The sequence below is a fragment of the Halichoerus grypus genome, chromosome 1 (genome assembly GCF_964656455.1).
Source record: "Halichoerus grypus chromosome 1, mHalGry1.hap1.1, whole genome shotgun sequence".
In the NCBI taxonomy this organism is placed as follows: Eukaryota; Metazoa; Chordata; class Mammalia; order Carnivora; family Phocidae; genus Halichoerus; species Halichoerus grypus.
Window position 1 is genome coordinate 101,437,220 of NC_135712.1, and position 19,756 is coordinate 101,456,975.

At 38.1% G+C, this 19,756-nt stretch overlaps 1 protein-coding gene and 1 pseudogene across 2 annotated transcripts in view; one reads left to right on the forward strand and one right to left on the reverse strand.

The window, feature by feature from the left end:
* The window catches only part of PPM1L (protein phosphatase, Mg2+/Mn2+ dependent 1L), a 301,867-nt gene that overhangs the window by 164,499 nt on the left and 117,612 nt on the right, over positions 1 to 19,756 (reverse strand). The gene's annotated exons all lie outside the window — the stretch shown is intronic.
* On the forward strand, positions 1,552 to 3,085 carry LOC118553756 (elongation factor 1-alpha 1 pseudogene; annotated as a pseudogene).

The window sequence follows — 19,756 nt, forward strand, 5'->3', positions numbered from 1 at the left end:
GTATTTTATTCATGCACTTTGCAACACATTTTTAAACAATAGAGCTGCCTGACCCACTATAATCATGGTAAATTAACATCAACCAATGCTTATCCAGAGTAGGTTCATCCAAGACCATTTTTTTCTTCTCTTCAACTCAGGGCAAAAAGGAAACAAGGCTCCACTGATTAGATAGCTGGCTGGCTGGCTGGCTGGCTGGCTGGGTGGGTGGATGGATGGATGGATGGATGGATGATGGATGGATACAAAAATAATTTGAGTAAAGATAAATATAACTATAGATATAAATATATACCAATAACATAAATATATATTTTACAGTGTTACTTATCCACAATTCCTAGTATATTATAATTTCCCCCCAATTAGAGTATAAACTCCTAGAGAATAAGTGACTTATCTTATCCATCTTTATCCTCCTCACACACATACCTAGCACATGCCCAATACATGGTAGACCCTTAATAAATGTTTACTGGAGTAAAAAAAAAAGATAATCAAAGTAACAGAAAATGTCATCCTTAAAAATAATAGCTACCATTTATTAAATATCTTTCCCCAAAAAGATTCTTAAAAATTGGTCTGATCATAATTCTAAGAAAAAAGGATTAGGACATAAAATTTTACACCCATTCTTTTTTTTTTAAAGATTTTATTTATTTGTCAGAGAGAGAAAGGGGGAGAGGGAGAGAGAGAGAGAGAGAGTGATCAAGCACAAGCAGGGGGAGCAGCAGGCAGAGGGAGAAGCAGGCTCCCCACTGAACAGGGAGCCAGATGTGGGACTCGATCCCAGGACCCGGGATCATGACCTGAACTGAAGGCAGACTTAACACTGAGCCACCTAAGCATCCCTACCCATTCTTGATAAAAACATTTTTCAACTATGCACAGACATCAACAAATGTTTATGGAGGAATTACAACATGTGAGGCACATTCCAAGCACTGTAGATAAGGCGACCTATGAGCAGAAACCTGAAGGAAGTGAAGGAGGGAGCCATGTTGAAATCTGAGAGAAAGCATTCAGGCAGAAAGAACAGCAAATGCAAAGGCCTTGAAATAAACACCTGCTATGAAGGAGGAACAACAAGGAGATCAATGAGGCTAGAGAAGAGTGGATGAGGAGGAGATTGTTAGGGGAAGATGAGTTCAGAGTGGGGGGTGGGTACAGATCTTGTAGACCATCACATGGATATGGACTTTTACTCTTAGTGAAATGGATGCTGGCTGGCTGCTAGAATGGGCTGTGGAGGGCCAAAGGTAAAAATGGAGAAACCAGCTAGGAGACTATGCAGCAACAGAAATAGATGCTAGTAGCTTAGACAAGGGTAGTAACCAGGATGATGGTAAGAAATGGTCCAATTCTGGATATATTTTGGATGATAGAGCTTACAAGATCTTCCAGTGAATTCGACAACCAAAAGTTTTTATATTGCTTGATGAGCTGGATGACTTCAATGTTTTTGGCTTAAGCAACTGGAAATGCTAAATTTGACACTTAATAAGACAAGTAATACTTAAGAAAGTTCAGGTTTGGCTTTTCTGCAACGGGTTTGCCGCCAGAACACAGGTGTCGTGAAAACCACCACTCAACCTAAACCAAAATGGGAAAGGAAAAGACTCACATCAACATCGTCGTCATTGGACACGTAGCTTCAGGCAAGTCTACCACTACTGGTCATCTGATCTACAAATGTGGTGAGATCGACAAAAGAACTATCGAAAAATTTGAGAAGGAGGCTGCTGAGATGGGAAAGGGCTCCTTCAAGTATGCCTGGGTCTTGGATAAACTGAAAGCTAAACGTGAACATGGTATCACCACTGATATCTCCCTGTGGAAATTCGAGACCAGCAAGTATTATGTGACCATCACTGATGCCCCAGGACACAGAGACTTTATCAAAAACATGATTACAGGCACATCTCAGGCTGACTGTGCTGTCCTGATTGTTGCTGCTGGTGTTGGTGAATCTGAAGCCGGTATCTCCAAGAATGGGCAGACCTGTGAGCATGCCCTTCTGGCTTACACACTGGGTGTAAAACAACTAATTGTTGGTGTTAACAAGATGGATTCCACTGAGCCACCCTACAGCCAGAAGAGATCGAGGAAATCGTTACGGAAGTCAGCACCTACATTAAGAAAATTGGCTACAACCCTGACACAGTAGCATTTGTTCCAATTTCTGGTTGGAATGGTGACAACATGCTGGAGCCAAGTGCTAACATGCCTTGGTTCAAGGGATGGAAAGTCACCTGTAAAGATGGGAATGCCAGTGGAACCACACTGTTTGAAGCTCTGGATTGCATTCTGCCACCAACTCGTCCAACTGACAAGCCCCTGCGTCTGCCTCTCCAGGATGTCTATAAAATTGGTGGTATTGGTACTGTCCCTGTGGGCCAAGTGGACACTGGTGTTCTTAAACCTAGCATGGTGGTCACCTTTGCTCCAGTCAATGTTACAACTGAAGTAAAGTCTGTTGAAATGCACCGTGAAGCTTTGAGTGAGGCTCTTCCTGGGGACAACGTGGGCTTCAATGTCAAGAACGTACTGTCAAAGATGTTCGTCGTGGCAATGTGGCTGGTGACAGCAAAAATGACCCACCAGTGGAAGCAGCTGGCTTCACGGCTCAGGTGATTATCCTGAACCATCCAGGCCAAATCAGTGCAGGATATGCACCTGTGCTGGATTGTCACACAGCTCACATTGCTTGCAAGTTTGCTGAGCTGAAGGAGAAGATAGATTGTCGTTCTGGAAAAAAGCTGGAAGATGGTCCCAAGTTCTTGAAATCTGGTGATGCTGCCATTGTTGATATGGTTCCTGGCAAGCCTATGTGTGTTGAGAGCTTCTCTGACTCTCCTCCTCTGGGCCATTTTGCTGTTCGTGACATGAGTCAGACGGTTGCTGTGGGTGCCATCAAAGCAGTGGACACGACGGCAGCTGGAGCTGGCAAGGTCAGCCAAGTCTGCCCAGAAAGCTCAGAAGGCTAAATGAATAGTATCCCCAATACCTGCCCCCGCCCCAGTCTTAATCAGTGGTGGAAGAACGGTCTCAGAACTGTTTGTGTCAATTGGCCATTTAAGTTTAAGAGTAAGAGACTGGTTAATGATAACAATGCATCGTAAAACCTTCAGAAGGAAAGGAGAATGTTTTGTGGACCATTTGTTTTGTGTGTGTGTGTGTGTGTGGCAGTTTTAAGTTACTAGTTTTTAAAATCAGTACTTTTTAATGGAAACAACTTGACCAAAAATCTGTCACAGAATTTTGAGACCCATTAAAACAAAAGTTTAATGGGAAAAAAAAAAAGAAAGAAAGAAAGTTCAGGTTTGGGTAGGGAAAATGAGAGTTCAGTTTGGGGCATGTTAATTTTCAGATATCAAGTATACAGTAGGAGGTATTCATTCACATTCATAAGAGCTGAAGATGTACACTTTGGATTTATATAGATGGCATTTAAAGCCATGAACCTAAATGAGATCACCTAGGGAATAAGAGTAAACAGAAGAAAGCAGAGTTGAAAAACAAGCCCTGAGACATCTCAACATAAAGAGACTAGGGAGATAAAGAAGAACTGGCAAAGAAATACAGTCCAGTGAGCTAAAAGGAGAATTTTTAAATTTTTTAATTCCATTATAGTTAACAGTGTTACATTAATTTCAGGTGTACAATATAGTGATTCAACAGTTGCATATATTACACAGCGCTCATCAAGATAAGAGTACTCTTAACCCTCTTCATCTACTTCACCCATCCCCCCACACACCTCCCCTCTGGTAACCATCTGATTGTTCTCTATAGTTAAGATAAAAGGAGAACTGTTTTAAAGTGGCATCTTAGAAGCCAAATGAATATAAGAGAAAGTGACTGTCAGTTGCTACAGAAAGCTTAAGATGAGGACAAAGAACTGATTGTTAGGTATAATAATATGAAAGTCACTGGTGGTACCAATAATACTGTCCACTCATTTACCCTTTCAGGAAAAATTACTTGAGGAAGAAAAATTACTCCAGCCAAATGACAAATTAATCCAAATAAAAAACTCAAGAAATGGGTGTGATCGCAGACACAAAATGGTTAGGAGCAATGAACCCAGTAAAACAAAGTTAAATTACTTCACTGTGGCTGTAAATGTTCATGTAATTAATTACCGAGAAAATGTTTTTAGAAGAGACATAATAGGGCGCCTGGGTGGCTCAGTTGTTAAGCGTCTGCCTTCAGCTCAGGTCATGATCCCAGGGTCCTGGGATGGAGCCCAGCATATGGCTCCCTGCATCTGGCTCCCTGCTTGGCGGGAAGCCTATTTCTCCCTCTCCCACTCTCCCTGCTTGTGTTCCTGCTCTCACTCTCGCTCTCTGTCAAATAAATAAAATCTCTAAAAAAAAAGAGAGAGAGAGAGACATAATATATAGGTAAAATATACCTACATGGATGATGATGTGAAAATAAATTTTCAGATTATTTCTATAAAATATTTGAAGTATTGAAGGAAGAGGGAGGAGTAAGAAAGGATCAATTAAAGCATGCTAAATATGTTTTCTTATTTATTTGGAGGTTACAGATATTTTTATTTTGAATTTTGATAAAGTATATATGTATTGATTAAAAAGGCACCACTAGTAGAAAAGAAAATGAACAATTTCAAGCATTTTTAAAAGAAGTCAGTAAGTGAAAGAAAGAATTAAAGGCTAAAATAAAACACACCAACAAAGTATCAGAAAACACAAAATAAAATGGTGGCAGGCATATGACCTATCATATGAGCAATCAAAATAAATATTGATTGGCTACATTCTTAACAAGAGTAAAAAAACTATTAATATAAAAGATAATCCTAAAACAAATGAAAAAAGGGTGGTGGATACAATGTATCTCATATATAAACAGATTAGCTATGACGATATTTGTTTTACAGGAAATTTTTTAATCTTTGAATATAGTTGACACACTATGTTACATTAGCTTCAGGTGTACCATTTAGTGATTCAACAAGTTATACATTGTGCTATGTTTACCCAAGTGTAGCTAACACCTGTCCCCTTATATCACTGTTACAGTATCACTGACTGCACTCCCTAGCTGTGTCTTTTATTCCTGTGACTTTTCATTCCATAACTGGGAGCCTGTATCTCCCTGTCTCCTGTTTTACAGTAAATTTAATTCACAAAAATTAAATGGATCAAAATAGATATTTTATATTGATTAGCAAGTATAACTGAAGTAGACATAACAATCTCACACTTTTATACACCAAAACACACAGCATCTAGTTATATGAAGTAAAAACTGAGAAATATTAAGAATTTCATGAATCCAAAATACCAGTGGAAGACTCTTGTCTCAGAATTTGTTAGCTCCTCAAAGAAAAAATAAGGATTAGAATAATACAATTAATGAACTTGATGAATGAACAGTTTCATACCTTTGACTCCTTAGAAAATTTATCTACATTTGAATATTCATTTCAAATATCCATGGACTATTTATTTTTTTAAAAAAAAGATTTATTTATCTATTTTAGAGAGGGGGAGAGGGAGAGAGAGAGAGAATCTCAAGCAGACTCCCTGCTAATTGGGGAGCGGGACGTGGGGCTTGATCTCATGACCCCGAGATCATGACCTGAGCCGAAATCAAGAGTCGGATGCTTAACCAACTGAACCCTCCAGATGCCCCTCCACAGAACATTTATAAAAATTGATCATTTAGGGTGCCTGGGTGGCTCAGTCGGTTAAATGTCTGCCTTCGGCTCAGGTCATGATCCCAGGGTCCTGGGATCGAGCCCCACATCAGCCTCCCTGCTCTGCGGGGAGCCTGCTTCTCCCTCTGCCTCTGCCTGCCACTCCCCCTGCTTGTGCTCTCTCTCTCTGTCAAATAAATAAATAAAATCTTTAAAAAAAAAAAATTGATCATTTAATAGGTAACACAGAAAGCCTTAATGATTTCCTAAACCAAGAATAGTTCAGTAATTTTCTGACTCAAAAACAATACAAACAAAAACAACTTCATAGATAACAAAAAAAATCTAACCAGTTATAGATTCTGATAACTAGAAATTAAGTCATGAACCAATGAGAAAATTAAGACTAAAGTTACAAACTATTTGAAATTAATAACAAAAACACTATACATTCAAATATAAGAAATATGGCCAGAGCTGTACTCAAGGGGAAACTAGTTCCTTGGCCTGAAATATGTTTCCTTTTGTTCTCTGTATTTTGAAATCCAGTTCATTAAATGCCTCCATCTTGGCAAAACCATTCTGTACCTTTTATTTGGCATTAATTTTCCTACTTCTGTGCTTGCCCAGCACCTTTTAAAAATCACTTCATTTCACATTTACATCATTCTGCTTGGTTTTATAGACACCTGAATTTGTGCCCATCTCAACCCAGTGGACTTCCTGCTACTAGAGTGTAGGGAGCAGGCTTTGTCACCTTTCTACCAACCCAAGACACACTGTTGGGAGTCCCAGCTCTCTAACAGTAAGAACATAGGTTGGGAAGATCAGATAGACTCAGGTTAGCATCCTAGCCCCATTATTTTGGAGCTGACTCCAAGCTTGTCTGACATGGGACAAGCTGCTTAACCCTCTAGCCCTCCTTCTTCACTCAGAAGTCTATTTCAGAGGTTTACATAATACAACACCAAGCACAATATCTGAAACATACCTTTGCTAGATAAATGGAAGCTGTTGTGAACATTAAGAAGTTACACAAGTAAAGGAAAAATCTAAGAAATAGGTGAGTAGTGGGAAACCATGGACTTTGGAGCCAAACAGACTTATGAAATCCAGGGTCTGCCAATCACTTAACAGTATGACCTTGAGCAAGTGACTTAACATCTCTGAGTCTCCATCTCCTCTTCTGTAATTCTGTAAAACCATTGTTGAGCTTAGAAACTGGCAATAAAAAATGCTTAGTAGGGTGCCTGGCACATAGTAAGTGTTTATAAATAGTAGCCCTTGTTGTCACTCCCCCATTGCCTCAGTGAGAGATCTGCATGAATGTCTGCTGAACTGAATTAGACCTTTACTGTCAGAATCTGACTTGGGTTGGCTTGGTCCCCTGATAACCCAACAAGGGCCAGAAATGATAGTAAGTTATCAATTTAGTGAGGCAAGTCCTCAAGAAGCCCCAACATGTGACAGTGGTTCAGCCAGGGTCAGAGCAACTGAGGCTTCACGATTAAAAAGTAATCTCATATGAGGTTGTCTAGCTGAATAATTTGTTAAAAATCCTTTTCATGAAGTTAGATCATTAAAATTGACACCAGAGCAATCTCTGAGAGAGCCCTAGGCAGGTCTCACTCCTCATTAATATAAATTAAATTTCTCAGGAGATGTTGTGAGTCTCCCCACCTGACAAACAGTATTGACATTTACTGGATTTCCCTCTGACCTTTCTGGACTTAAGCAATCCCTCCCAAATATTAGCTATGAATAAGCTATTATTTTGGTTTTTACTTCACAACTATTCTTGAGAGTAAAGTGATTTTGTCTACTTTATTTTTCAGAAAGATCCTTCATTTAATGCGTCACCTTCCATTTTATGCTTAAGAACACATGAGGTTCTGCATGCCTAAAGAGGAGCAAGTGTGAAGTGAATGACAATTCTGGGGCATTATTCTTTGGAGGTCTTTTTTCTTCCACTAAAGACGGGCAATTTTTTTCTTCCTTAGAAGTCAAAGCTAAGTCTTTCAATTGGTTTCTCAAATACAAGCAATGATATTAAAGGTATATTAAAATATCACTGTTACTCCTTTTGTTGGTACTAATGAATTCCAGTAAAGTACACAGTTGTAAAATGTTAAGAGGGAGAAAGCTTCTTGCTAAGTGAGTGATTGGGTGGAGGTGGAATGCTGAGAATATTGTTATTAAAATATGCAAACATGAATGTTCACCAGGGATAGTGTAGACTGAAGCTTTTAGCTCTGCCATTTCCCTGCATCCAGCTGTCAGTCTATCTAATTATTACAGTGCCATTTTGGCAGATGAATTTTGATGAATTATAGAATCTTAGAGCCACAGGCATCTTTGAAATTACCTAATACAACCTACATATTACTGATCAGAAAAAATGAAGTCTGGAGTCATTTGCTCAAAGCTCTAAAGCTCATTAGTGGTCAGAGCCAATGCTACCATTGAGCTCTCTTGGTCTCTTTGCCCCATTCCACATTCCTTTACATTAGGATTAAAGGTTAAGGGCCACCTCCACTATAGAGGTTCATGGCGGGGGGGTGGGGGGGGCGGTGACAGCAAAAGACTAAGAAAAGCAAAGAGTGACTACCTAGTCAGAAACTTTAGGAGTACTGTCATCATCTGATAATGAATCTTTAGGAAAGTCAGTAATAACAGAAATGTCAGTTGGTCACTGTGGCTAGCCTAGTAATCATCATAAGAGATGTTAACAGTCAAAGGAAGGGTGCACACTAAAGCTACACTTAGTGGGACCACCCAAAGATTAAAACACAAAAGATAAGGCACTATTTCTACTTGGTCATAGAACCATCTGATTAACGTTTCCAAATGACCATCTAATAAGGCAAGACAAGATCATAATGAAGCGATTCCCATTAATGTCAACTTGAGTTACAATTCTATAAAAATTTACATCATAACTGCAGACAAAGATTTAGAAACACAAGGCCCTCAGCCAATAAATATCTTTTCTTTTTGACCATAATATTGTAAAGAATGATTTTTATCACTTTAGAACACTCTAGTAGTGGAAAACAAAATGTGAAGCATCATTGTTCACAATGGCTCCTATACGTACTTTTGAACTAGGGTAGGAATGCTCTGGTCTCCATCTTGAACATGTCATCAATCTCTGAGACAACACACTTTTCTCCTAAACATTGATTTTCTATGAGTAAATGGAAATAAACTTCCTTTTAAAAAATGAATATAATTTTTTGAGGAATCATTTGCCCAAGACTCAGTTCTTAGCTTTGAATGCTTGACTATGATCACTAGAAAAAAAATATGAATGGAAAATAAGATTTAAAAATCAAGATGTGCAGCTCAATTGATTTATAAAATAAATTATGAACCTCTAAAATACCACTTTTTTTCAACCTCTCAAATTCCAGTTAATAAAAAAATATATACTGAAAGACATTTGAAGGTAGATTTTTCCCCCACCTATTATTTCAACTCTAGATAAATAACACAAAGTAAAATTATAAGGAAGGAATTGAGAAACAATACTAAAAAAATGCATTTTCCCCCAAAATCAACTTAATAAATATTACTGAGTTACTACAATGTGCAAGGCCTTCTCCTAAATGCTTCATGAGAGCAATCCCTGAAGCTTCCATTCTAGTTATAGAGTAACTACAAAAAAACCACTATGATACCCAACCTAATTGGCGGGGGCGGGGGGGAGAGAGGGTAATCAGAGAAGCTTCAAGAAGAGCAGCATTTGAGAGGGGACGTGAGGGAAGGGTAAGATTTTGAAAAATAGGACAGGATAGCAAATAGCAGAGTAGAGCAATTTCCTGGTCCCAAGGTATCAATTAAAAAACCTTTGAAGGAGGGGGGTTTCCTGCTAACAATATTAGACCACTTTATACTGTCTTTAGATTACATTTTTCAATTTATGAAACATTTTCTCCTCCTCCTCCCCCTCTTCTTACTCCTCCTCCTCCTCCTTCTTCTTCAGGAACAGATACTGGGGGTTTGATGTGACCCCTTGATGTCCCTATTGAGAGAAAAATACCCAAAAGGATCAAGGGCTTCCAAACAAAATAAAGCACTCTTTTATAAATTTCTCAGAAATGCTATGAGTGTCACATTCTAAGACACAGACTGGACAAATATTATTCCCATTGTATCTATTACGAAACAGGTTCAGAGGGCATAGTGATGACCCAAATGAAAACAGTAGGTGAAAGGTAGCAATTGCAGGAACTCAACCAGGTCTTCTAATGTTAAGAGATTTTCACACCACCTCACCAATGTGAGGATGAAATTCAGAGTCAGGCTATACCATAGTAAAGTCCCAAGTGACATCTAACCCCTGTTCTTAAGCAATAATGTGAATGTAACATCAGATACAAGCTATGAAAACTTCCTTTTCTTCCCCAAGACATAGTGTAATAAAAGTCACAGGAGAAAAAAAGAGTGTATTTTTTAAAACCTGTATTTTAAAAAGTAATAAAAACATAACAATAAGTTAACAAGTTTCTATGAAGTGAATTAAAATATCATAAAAATCTAGAATTTCAAAATCATTAGATCCACACTTCTAAATTGATCATGATGCCTGATTATGGGAAAATCAAATCTGCTGAAGGCAGATTTATTATTGAGTATATTTTTTATGCAGAAAAAAATACGCTAAAAATATGGGCAAAGCCAACATGTTTTGTGGTTGTCGGTGTTGCTGTCTGACAAGACTCCGTATCTACTGAACTGAAGTATGAGTGATAACCCGGGGATCTGGCTAGACAGCTAGACAGCTCCTAACTCAGCACTCTCACTAACTGGCTTGGTCAAGGTAACTTATCCTCTAAAACTTAGTTTCTGATCTGAAAAATGAAGCAGCTCAACTAGGTATTATTTATGGGTCCTTCTTTTCTAAAATTGAGTCTATTAATACCCAAGCTTCTGGACATATGAGAGGCAATTCAAAAGACTACATGAGCCATTTTCCCCTAATGGAATATAATAAAACTTGCACACCTGAAAACCTAAAGTGCACACAGAACAGGTAAGTCAAGCTTCATGAAACCAATATAATACCCCAATACTTACATAGCACTTTAGTGTTTCACAGTGCACTTTCACTTCATGTTTCCCCCACACCTTGAAGCCACACTTATAAGTACTTGCAACAGAAACAGAAACCAATGATCTAGATCTTTCTTGCAACACTGGAGATGTTAAAATAGCTAAAGAATTTCAGTGTAGTATTTATAAAGGTTCTAGAAGCATTTGTTACAATGATTATCCAAGGCCCATGATAATTTTACTCTGGCAGAATTTGTAACAGCAGATTATATAACTCAGCTAAAATGGCCTCCAAGTACAGTATATTGTTTTAAACTACAATGAAGGTTAAAGATGGTTTAGAGACACAAAGGGTCATGGGTGGCAGGGGATAATCTTGGTTTGATATAGGGAGCGCTGTAAATAAAAACAATTCCATTCACCTTTATATTTTGACATCTGGAGACTGGTTTGTGGAATCGGGAAAATGACAGATGAGACTGAACAGGAAATGCTATTCGGTTCATGTCCCAGGGATATTATTTAACAAAAGTGCTGAGTGAGCTATTTCAAAGGCTCAGCTGGAGGGAAGGCATTCACTATATGCTATTTATGATGCTCGTAGAAACGTCTCAGGAGTTATAAATTTTGGCAACTTATACACATTCCTTTAGGCATTTTCCTATATTGGTTCCCTGCCTTCTATATACAAAAAATTCTTATCCATCACAAAAAGGAGAGATATTATCATTTCCAATAGGAAGCATATGCATTTTGATGATGAAAGGAAAGCAAATTCAGTATATTTTGAGGTACTTGGTCAGAAAGTAAATGTATCTTGCTTCTGAGCATCACTGAAGACAGTCTTCTATGGGTCTACTACAAGATACTACATTAGGCACGCAATTCTGCATGCTCACACGTGCGCGTGCACACACACACACTCTTCTACCTGAAAACTATTAAGAAAAAATTATCATGGAGATCTTTGTCAAAATACTGAACATGTAGATTTAAAAAAGAAATACAGTTATGCAGCCAAAAGAATGATGATTTCTACTGAAATGACTGATCCCTATCAGTGAATTCCAGGAATCTAATAAGCAATTATAATCTCCCCCAACTTCCACAAATGATACCATGTAGCAAAAATTTTAATTTTAATTTTTTTCTGGACTCTTAAAAAAGTGCTAAGAATCTAAGAATCAAAAGAAATGTGCAAAGAGTAGTAATACCAGTTGTAGAGCATATCCTTGATAATTCTGAGCCAAATTACATGTTTTATTTAAATCTAAAAATATCAAACCTCAGTCTTGAGCAGAAAATTTTCTATACATGTATTGTTTGGTTGGAGGATACATTAACGTGGGTTTAAAATATTCATATCAAAGTAAATTAGACTTAGAAATAAACTTGTAAATTTTCGGGCACCTGGGTGGTGCAGTCAGTTAAGTGTCCAACTCTTGGTTTCCGCTCAGGTCATGATCGCAGGGTCATGATCTCAGGGTCATGAGATGGAGCCCCCCCTCCCCTTGCATTAGCCCCGAGATTAGTCCCCTGACGAGCCCCGCATTTAGCATGGAGTCTGCTTGGGTTTCTTTCTCCCTCTCCCTCTGCCCCTCCACCCCCTACCCAGTCTCTCAAATAAATAAATAAATTTTTTAAAAAAAGAAATAAACTTGTAAATTCTCAAATGTATTCCCTTTGCATGATAATAGTCCAGGTGTGATATCTGCTGCTATTTTAGAGGTGATCTATAACCTACTTTACCTTTACTTAGGTTTATATTTATATTTTTCTTCACAACTTTTCTTTTTTGTTTTTTTTATTATGTTCAGTTAGCCAACATACAGTACATCATTAGTTTTTGATGTAGTGTTCAACGATTCATTAGTTGCATATAACACCCAGTGCTCATCACAACACGTGCCCTCCTTAATGCCCAACACCCAGTTACCCCATTCCCCCCCATCCCTCCCTTCTGTAACCCTCAGTTTATTTCCCAGAGTCCGACAGACCATGAGAGACTCTTCACAACTTTTCAATAAGATTTTTCTTACAAAAGTTGAGCAATTACGGCTTGAGCCTTAACTATTCACACAACTGACGGCATAATTTATACCTTAGGTCAAGTCAAAGATGGGATGGAGGTAGGGAGTGGGAGGTTGGAGGAATGGACATGAGATATCAGAGTCACCAGGGAGCCTACATTGCTCCTAACCTTCTAGGTACTGTCCCAGTCCTACCCTCCCCCGCACCCCCCGTAAGTCTGTTATGCTGGAATGGTAAAAGAGTAAGGATAAGGATAAGTGTAACGTCTGCCTCTGAAGAAGCTCCACAGCTATAAGAATACTGACCCTGATAACTGGAAGAGAACATCTTTGGGGAGCTATTAATATGAAGTCAAGGAACAAAGGGTTCTGAGGTTCCATAAACCTGGAAATGACACACACTATATCTCCCTTCATGGGACTCACACTGCACATTAGCACAGTAAGCTTTCCAAAAAGTTCAGGAGTAAAGAAACCTGTTTAACTTTATTTAATGATGTTAAAATTTTATTCATCTATTAAGCTTTTCCTCAACACCAATTTGGGAGGATAATTTAGAAATCCTGAAGTATTTTTGAAAATGTCCCTATTCCATTGTATGGGGGCTCTGTGCCAGAGTATATGTGTACTGGCACTTTAGTACAGTGACCACATTTCTAAGAACATCCAGTAAAAGTTTACTCTTATTCAAGTACAAGGTTATTTACTTGGTAATGGTGTCATAGTGGTTATTAAATGCATTAGTCTACTCAAAAGCCACCATAAGCACTGCTAAGACTATCTGTACCATTGGATCCCTGAGAGCACAGAGGCCACAAAGTTATAATGGCTGCTTAATCTCAACTGTCTCTGAAGAAATAAGGCCACTTGTTATACCTCAAATGTCTGTTTTTTCTCATCTCCATATCATTGCTTTTGTTTTTTGCTCTGCCTGGAATGCTCCCCCTACCAGGTCTCTAAACGTCAGTACATCTACCTGCCTAAACACCAGGTCCTCCACAAAGCCTTTCCTGCTTTTCCACAACTCGCTGGCTTCCACCTCCTTTAAAACTCCCCAACTGTGAGTACCTCTTAAAGCAAGAATCAAATTCTTATCATGTAACCATAGGTCTTCTAATCTCATCCTCTAATTAGATGGTAAATTCTTCAGGCATGGGAACTGTGTTTTCTCCCCATGTAGATGAAGAAATTTAAGCCTAGAAAAATGTAGCAACTTGTCTAAGGTCACATAACTAGTAAGTGGCAGTGCTGGGATTTACACCAGATCTGTCCAACCCCAAAACCCAGGATTTTCCCCTGATCTTCCATCCCCCCATCTCTCAGACAGCAAGCCAATGGTTCCTATGGCAACAAAAAGAACCTAAGTCACCTCCTATTGGAGACAGGTAGCATAAAAGTTCTACCTATCTGCCCTAACTCATTGCCTGGCTTCTGACTCAATGTGTTAACTCTATCTTCTGCTTTTAGACCTTCATTTCTCCAAGCATATTCTGGGAAACAATAGTAGTGAGAGATGCAAATCATGTTTCAAAAAGAGCTTTATGGGAAACTGTATGCTAAACAAAGTTAAAAATATTGGTTCCTTACTGCACGACTTTGCATATCATTTAATATGATACTATGCTGCATTATATATTTCATAGTTTTAGAAGGCGTAAGATATTGGCACATATTTTAAGTATCAAAGAACCGAACTATCCTTCATAAGTTTCATCTAATTCAATAGAGCAGGGCTTCAAAGAGTTTTATTTTAATAGCATCATTTTCACAATATAAATTCATTTCAAAACCACTTAATAACGTGCATCTAAATAAGAAATATCACAACCAAATGCAATAGGATTTAATGTTACTAGGATTTAAAACTAGCAACAATCTACTTTGTGCCAGCAAGTGAGTGATTAAGTGCTACCCACACAATGTCTGACATTTAATGAGGGAGTCACATGGATATAGAATATGTTTCACTCAATGATTAATATAGGTTCACTATATTTAGTTTCTACTTGAACATTTCACCTTTTTTTTCCCCCATCCCTGAACTCAGCCAAGGACATGGGATGAATTTGAGGACTAAAAATCAGGAAGTTTTGATGAATGAAACAGATGAGAACAAGACTGACTCTTCTAGGAGAAAATGAGACTTTCCTCCATTAAGTCATTTTTAGACCAGTTGTAATTATTTAAAATAACTCAAATAATATTGGTGACCTCTCAGGAGGAGAACTGGTTGACTTGGGGACACAGGTGAGAGAGAAACTTTTCATTTACACACTTTTATATCTGTAGTAGGTAGAACCGTGTCCCCAAAGAGAGACATGTTCAAGTCCCAACACCCCTCTCCCCATACTTATAAATGTGACTTTATTTGGAAAGTGGGTCTTTGCAGATATAATCAAGTTAAAAAGAGGTCACAGTGGATTAGGCTGGGTCCTAACCCAATAACCAATGTCCTTAAAAGAAGAGAGAAAAATGAATGCAGACATAGAGGGGCACACAGGGAGAACCCCACAGATGACAGAAGCAGAGAACAGAGTGATACAGTTGCAGGCCAGGGAACACCAAGGATTTCCCTAGCCAGCAGAAGCTAGAAGAGGCAAGGAAGGATTCTTTCCTAGAGCCTTCAGAGACCATGGCCCTACCAACACCTTGTTTTCAGACTTGTAGCCTCCAGGACATAAGAGAATGAATTTCTGTTGTTTAAAACCACCCAGAGCGGTACTTTGTTATGGCAACCTTAGGAAAATAATATAATACTTTTGAAATTGTATACATTGCAACTATACTACATGTTCAAAAATTAATCAAATTAAAGTAAGCTCAATGTAATGAAAACACAAGCCACAGATGGAGAGAAAATATTAGCAAAAGAGATATCTGATAAAGGAGACCGTCACTTAAAATATACCCAAAAAACTCTTAAAACTCAATGGTAAGAGGGGCAGCTGGGTGGCTCAGTAGATTGTGTCTGCCTTCACCTCAGGTCATGATCTCAGGGTCCTGGAATCAAGCCCTGCATCGGGCTCCCTGCTCAGAGGGGAGCCTGCTTCCCCCTCTCCCTGCCCCCCCCACTCATGCTCGCTCTCTCTCTCTCAAATAAATAAATAAAATCTTCAAAAAAGAAAAACCTCAATGGTAAGAAAATAGACAAGTAAATAAACAGTAAGAAAACAGAAAACAGCCCAACTGAAAATCAGCTAAAGTCCTAACAGACACCTCTCTAAAGAAGATACACAAATGGCAAATAAGAATATGAAAACATGCTCCATCCACATCATATGTCACCAAGGAAATGCAAATTAAAACAACAATGAGATACCACTACATATCTAGTAAAATGGTCATAATCTGGAACACTGACACCACCAAATAAATGCTGACCAGGAGCAACCAGGAACTCTGATTCATTGCTGGGGGGAATGCAAAATGGTACAGACACTTTGGAAAACAGTTTGACAGTTTCTTACAAAACTCAACATACTCTTACCACAGAATCCAGCAATCATACTCCTTGGTATTTACCGAAAGAAGTTGAAAACTATGTCCTCACAAAAAATCTGAACAAAATGTTTAGAGCAGCTTATTTATAACTGTCAAAACTTAGAACCAAGATGTCCTTCAGTAGGTGAATGAATAAATAAACTGTGGTACATCCAAACAATGGAATATTATTCAGCGCTAACAAGAAATGAGCCACCAAGCTACGAAACAACATGGAAAAGCTTCAATGCATATTACTAAGTTAAGAAGCTAATCTGACAAGATTACACATGCACAATTCCAACTACACGACATTCTGGAAAAGGAAAAACAATGAAGACAATAAAAAGATTAGCAATTGCCAGGGATTAGGGTGGAGGGAGGGATGAATAAGCAGAGCACAAAAGATTTTTAGGGCAGTGAAACTTTTCTGTATGAAACTATTATGGTGGATCCATGTCATTATATATTTGTCCAAACCATAGAATGTACAACACCAAGTGAACCCTAATGTAAATTATGGACTTTGGGTGATAATGATGTGTCAACATAGTTTCGTCAGCTGTAAGAAATGTATCACTCTAGTGTGAATGTTGATAATTAAGGTCATCCATGTGTGGGGCAGGGGGTAAATGGAAAATCTTTGTACTTCCCACTCAATTTTGCTGTGAAGTTTAAAACTGCTCTCAAATACAAAGTCTAATAAAAAATATTTTTAAATCATAAAGTAAGCCAAAAGTTCTGCTCTTTTTTTTTTTTAAAGCAAATTCTGCACGCCCCCCCCCCCCCGCCCTCAGGGCACCTGGCTGGCTCAGTTAGTAGAGCATGTGACTCCTGGCTTTGGGGTTGTGAGCCTGAGCTCCATGTTAGGCGTAGACATTACTTAAAAAAATAAAATCTTAAAAAAGAAAAAGTAAACTTTACTCCCAATGTGGGGCTTGAACTCACAGTCCCAAGGTCAAAAGTAACATGCCCTACCGACTGAGCCAGCCAGGTGCCCCAAGTTCTGCTCTATTTTTTTTTTTTTTTTTTAGATTTTACTTATTTATTAGAGAGAGAGAAAGCATGAGCTGGGAGAGGGGCAGAGAGAGAGGGAGAAGCAGGTTCCCCACTAAGCAGGGAAACTGACGCCTGGCTGGATCCCAGGACCCCGGGATCACGACCTGAGCCTAAGGCAGACGCTTAATGGACTGAGCCACCCAGGTGCCCTCTGCTCTTTTTTATATTATAAATTTACTAACCATCTTGAACCCATGACTAAAATATGCTATTTTACCTCAAAGCTTTACATGTTCCTTTGTTCATTTCATTTGTTTACTCAAACTTCAACTAAAGTGGTAATTCTGTGCCAGAATACTGTGGTAGCCTGGGAAAGGTTCTAGAGAATCCAGAAATCAGATACTTCTGTCCTTTAAGATGATGTCTACTCTAATAAATAATTGTAGAGCAAATAGATTACATCAACTTATAGTGAAAGTATTATTCATGTATCTTGGGGAATTAAGATTAAGATCAAGTTTTTAAGTGCTATTCAACTATGTACCTGAGACAGATGATCTTTCTCCTTCCCTCTATTCAAAGATTAATGATATCAAATACACATTAATTACTTTACTGTTTCGAGAAGGATCTTGGGAGATAAGATGCAAACTGCAGGATAGTAAGGTCACTGGATATGTACCATGGCATGAAAACCCTATCAAGAATTCTGAAAAGGAAGAATACATACAAAAATTTTAAAAAACATACTTGGGAGAATAGTTGAAAATGGAAGAAGATTCTGAAATCACTAAAACTACGGTTAAGAGAATAGAAACTAGAGACAAATGAGTCATGTTGGAGGATTCTATCATCTTAAAAAAGTAGGGGAAGAATTCTGAAAAGATACTGATCAAAAACAACATTATGTACAAAAGGCTCAACAAACTTCTTCACACTATCCTCTCTCCTAACCTTCTGTTCCAACGCTATTGCCAAATTAAGAAAAATTGATAACTCAGTTTCTAGAAATTGACAGCATAATTAGTGTTTCCTCCTCATGAAAAAAAATTGGAAGAAAACATTTAAAAGAAATGGTGCCCTCTCTTGGAACCAGGTCCTCAATCTTCTCAGAAGTAAAAATAGAGCAAAAGTATCAGACATCATGTTAACATGCATCTTCACATCCAAAGGATTGTTGTATAAACTGTAGTTTAAATCTTTGCCAAAAAAAAAAAAAGGTACAGTCTTCCTTAGTGCCTAATTATATGTATGCATTGGTATCCTTCAAGATAAAAGAACGTTACCTTAGAGAGTGGTATTTTTTTAATGTTGCTAAAAAAGTAAGAAAAAATAACAAGCTGCTATCTATATTAGGAATCACATGCAACCAAGCATTTAAAAAATAATTATGTAATGTATGGTGATTAACATAACATAATAAAAAAATTGCCATAAAGTAAAACAAAGAACTACTGTCCTATGAAATACACACTGAGTTTCACTATATCCCAAATCCTAATACCACTGTATTTGGGGAGTTGAATGTGTATCAACAGAAGAGAATGAAGAAAAGGGATAAAGCTGCAAAATCTGGGTTGGAGGGGAGAAGGACTTGTGGTAACTTCTTCTTGCTCAGAATGCCCCAGATCAACTTGATTAGATCAACCTTAAGTTATCAGCAGGTTAGGAGCTGGTTTCCCCAGAGGACAGAGATACTTTAGCAAAACTTCTTATTCTGCTTGTACTGGTATTTGATAAAAACTTCAAATGCAATAAAGTAAGGATTCAAATGCATTTAAAATAAGGATACTTTGCGGGGCGCCTGGGTGGCTCAGTCGTTAAGCGTCTGCCTTCGGCTCAGGTCATGATCCCAGCGTCCTGGGATCGAGCCCCACATCGGGCTCTCTGCTCCGCGGGAAGCCTGCTTCTCCCTCTCCCATTCCCCCTGCTTGTGTTCCCTCTCTCGCTGTGTTTCTCTCTGTCAAATAAATAAATAAAATCTTTAAAAAAATAAAAATAAAATAAAATAAAATAAGGATACTTTGCTTTAAAAAAAAAAAAAACAACCAAGCTGCATAATGCTATTTCCTCAGTAATACGAAGTAATAGGAACACATATTTGAGAGTAGAATCGTTTGGATTGCTACTAACTTAATAGCAATGAAATCTTCCACTTTGCTGCAGTAAAACATTATGACAAACCCCCATCTAGAGGATGGGAAAATGTTATTGCATTTCTTCTCCAGAAATGTATATACTCAATCAGCAAGTGTTCTTCTCCAAGCACCAAATAACCCCTTCCAAGGAAGCTTGTTTTCTGAACTCTTCACCCTACATTATTCCTAGATTTTACTCCTCTCCATTTTCCTAATTTTATCTTAACTGGTCCTGAATCCAAAGACACATGTTTCTGATTTGCATTAGGCTGCAGAAAAAAATTCTTAATGTACATTAGGGAATGCAGGGGTGAATGTGGGAGGTAGGAGCATGGTGAAAGATAAAATAATAATGGTCAGAATAAAAAAATAAAAACAAGAAT